The sequence below is a fragment of the Pinus tabuliformis genome, chromosome 6 (assembly GCF_031772625.1).
Source record: "Pinus tabuliformis cultivar Carrire ecotype Pingquan chromosome 6, CPIR1, whole genome shotgun sequence".
NCBI lineage: Eukaryota > Viridiplantae > Streptophyta > Pinopsida > Pinales > Pinaceae > Pinus > Pinus tabuliformis.
The window spans coordinates 1,130,597,467-1,130,601,692 of record NC_142292.1 but is presented as its reverse complement, the minus strand read 5'-3'; positions in this window follow the sequence as shown (position 1 = coordinate 1,130,601,692).

The window sequence follows — 4,226 nt, the reverse complement described above, 5'->3', positions numbered from 1 at the left end:
GAGAACCTTTCAATAAACTCAAAGGCACATCACCAAAAGATGACTAGATGCAAGCGAGGCACAACAACAATAATTTCAACCATTCATGCAGGTCTTCATGGTTTCACAACAATGTTGGCAACAAGAACCAACCCTAGGCTTTCTAGAAACTTCTCTTTTCTCCTCACATTCTCTCTTCTCTCAGTGTACAAATGTTCTCATCATGACGTTAGCGATTATGGTGGGATCAATTCAGCGTGTACTAAAGAATATGCATGAGACAGAAATGAGGAAGTTCAAGAGTCATGAGGGGAGGTCAAGGGTCATGATAGGTAAATAATCACTTCATCTCTATAAATGTGTCCTCATGCCTCATTTAGGATAAGACAGATGATTTGCGCTTGAGAGTTAGAGGCACTCAACTCTTAGAAGCTAGTAGAGGGAGTTTCAGTGAGGATAGGGTTTAACATTAGGCAATGGTATGAGCAACACATGTTCCATTGTCGGGATTTGAAAAATTGTAAGATATGTACTTGTATTTGCAACAACAATAATAAGATGTTCTTCATTTCTAGCACTGATTCCCATGCTTGTTCATAGTGGTTATATTGGTTGTTTGATATTTTCACTACATTTGCATGTGTGCATTCATGAACGTGATATGTTATGGATTGGTTCATAGTTGTTGTATGTATATTATCTTTCAAATTTGTGTTTTACTTATTTCTCGCCATGTCGATGACCTATTGTGAACTAATTTGTAATTAATCTCTATCATGTTCTTGTTCATTTATGTCTGATTGGGTTTTGACTCACTGATTGCTCTCATGGTATACTCCTTATTATTGTTGAGACTTGCTTGTATCTCTTTCTATAGTTTGCCAACCTTGGGCTGATTATTTTTCATTGTCTAGGCATTTCATCCTCGTCCCACTATGGAACCTTCTCATTTGACTTCCAAGAGCGTAAACATTCATGGTAGCAGTCAGGCCCACATACCGGCTGGGGTTCCCATCCCAAACAATGTGAGGTCTAATTGGGACTTCACATCGAGAAGACCCCTTGTTGTTGGCGGTACATTCCAACTCGTCAACAGATCCTTGGAGTGATATATAAAATTGTCACACGGAGGAAGGATCTGACCATCCTAAATTAATCTTCTGTGGAATCTTTCGAATACTGGAAACTTGCGATGAACTATTGTCATAAGTTTGAATTGTATTGACATTAGTAGTCTTAGGAACATAAGTTTGTTGTTCATGTTCTGAGAGATATAGATTCTAGATTGATTGAGATGTTTGTTCTTGTAATTTGGATGTAGGTAATGAGTTCTTTTGGTTTGTCTTTCCCTTATCACATGTGTGGAAATATTCTGATTTACTTCAAGTGACAATGTTGCTGAGTTGGTTACAAAACCTTCACTTGGGATGTTCATCATTTGAACTCCAACATCTAAGTGTTTCTTTTCTTCTACTGGCTTGTCTTCTTCTTGAGTCGTGATATTCATTGGATCAAAATTTATTCCTTTCTCTCCAACTTGGACTTCTATATTCGATACTTCTCAATAAGTTGTTGTACCTTGTTTTCCAATGACTTGTCCTTTTTAACCTTCTTGATTTGTGTCAGTTGTTTTTCACTATGGTCTTTAAGACGAGAAACTTCATTTTTTTAGTGGTGATCTTGTCAACTTCTCTTTGCATATTTGTATCGCCTTTTCACTTTCTTGAAGAATTACTTTTGAGATATCTTGTATGTCTTCTGGCGACATTGAATCTGGCTTCAAAGTGACATCTTGTAGCGATAATCTTTTCATTTTGTGGGAATATGTCAAGAACTTCTTTTACCTATTTAGGATAAAGGACCCTAAAGGACCCTAAAGTTTCTGTAATGTTCCTTGCTAGAATAATTTCCCTAAAGTTAATTTCACAATTTTGCATTTTTGACTATTATAGGGCGCACCAAATTTTGGGGATGAGACTTAGGAGATTGGGGCCAAAATAATTTTGTTAGTGGAATGTGGGGGCCACACCCACATGTAATATGCACCCCTTGAAGAGGGAGGTCGAAGTTTCCAAGGAGAGAGATCGAACTAGTGGATGGAGGGACCCACATGGGAAATAAAGTCAAAAATATAAATACAAGGGGCATAACAACTATTGGGGTCTTTTGTTAACTTAACCATTCTCTTGTCACTCAAGTTGTTTAGCTGGATGACAGGTGCTTCTTAGCACATATCTCTTCAAGGGGAGAGATCACCCTTCTTTCGGTGGACCTTGAGTTCCACCCTAGGGAGGAAAAATTGTTGTTGAATTGGAGGGAGATTTGTGGAGATTCTAGGAGCATATTTCAACCATTTCTCTCAGCTAATTTGTGCTATAGGAGGACTTAGTAGAGGATCATGTGCCACTCATTTCAACCATTTTCCAAGGGGGTGTTTTCCGAGAGAAATTAGATGTAGCTGCTCTAGGGGAACACTAAGCCTTGTGAGGAGTTTTGGGGCCAAAGATTGCTTCTTTGGGGCAAATCAAATTTCTCTTCTTCATGGTCTACACAAGAGTCTAAATCTAGGCACACATTGGGAGTTGAGGAAGGTATATGTGGAGCTGGGTTGTGTATGGGATTTGTGGAAGTCATCTGGGGGAGTGAAACTCAACATTTTCGAGTGATTGGAGGGTTGCTACAATGATTTTCCATGGAGGTTGTATTTTCCAGCTAGTTGAGGAGGACATGGTATTTGGGGGTCAGAACTATACCAAACCTTTTCTGGGTTTTGGTGGCTTTGTTGAGAGGAGCCTAGGTCTAATTTTACAGAATTTTCTAAGAACCAAAGGAGGGTCTTTCAACAATTTCTTTTAAGTAGACAGAGCAATTTCTCCAGGGCAATGCAAGGCATATTTGGGGCAACTCATTTCCGCATCTAGGCATTGTATTTTCCGACTTGGGGCTTGTCTAGCTTGCCATTCTGGCAAGCACTGATGCAGTTTTCATACCCCATTGTATTATTGCTCGATATACATAATAAAATGGCTCAGTTGGATGGTGTTTCTGGAGATTTTCTGGGTGCCTACTTGTATTTATGAATTTTTGTGTGTTTATATCAGTTTTTCTTTGTTTATCACCATATTTCCTAAGTAGGACCCTTACAATGGTTCCATAGCTCATAATATTGGCTCAACACATGGAAGCAACTTTAGTCTATGACACTAGAGGATAAGCAAAACGTCACTTACAAGAGGCACATGTATAAAATCAGAGAAAGGAAACTACAAATTACTCTTGATCTAGTAACCGTTGAGCCGAAGGTTTAGAGGGGGGAGACATGTTGAGTAAAGAAGAGGAGTTTTACCATCACCTTTTGAAGGCAATCAACGATTTGTGCAAGGGCATTGGCGAGCTGAGGCAAAAAAACTACAATAATAACAAGGGCAAGGGGATTTAGGGAGAAATTCATCTGGGTGAAGACTTGGGTACTTTGCACCACCATACAGCGAATACACCCAATGTACCACTTGTTTCTAGTACACCACCCAGGTCAACCATCCCCACATTTCTAGCATCCCGTGTTGGAGGGCCGCAGGGCTAGGAGGAGATGCCCATGGGGGAGTATTTTTTGGAGTATCAGTCCTATAGACTTGATTTCAGAGAGGTCATCACCTTCAAGGACTTCTGCCAGTTGAAGGGCAATAATAGGAGCAAGGGACAAAGTGGAGGTGGCTACACGCATGGCACCGATTTAAAACACACTATGGGGAGATTATTCCTCCTGACTTTTGATGACTCACCTAAGACCTCATCTAGGGCATGGGTTTAGAACTTAGATGTCTACTTCTAGCTCAACTAGATGATAGAGGTGGAGGCAATTAAAATTGCCACATTGCACTTAGAGGGGAAAGCCCATGATTGGTGGTTCCATGGGTTAACCATGATGGGGCACACTGAAGTTACAACCTATGAGGATTTCACTTAGAGGGTATTGGAACATTCGAGAGGAAAGACTCGGAGGAACACTTTGGAGAGTTGACACGACTCAAAAAGACTAGGAGTGTTGAGGCCTACATCTCAGAGTTTATGAGATTGTCAGTGATGGTATACAATTTATCAGAGGCAAGGTGGGTCTTAATGTTGTTGCAGGGGATAGCAAAGACACTGAGGGGTTTGGTGAGGTCCAAAAAGCCCACCACTTTGTAGGACGTAGTGGGTAGAGCCTGAGACTTGTAGGATGCACTACCCAAAACCAAAACACCGAT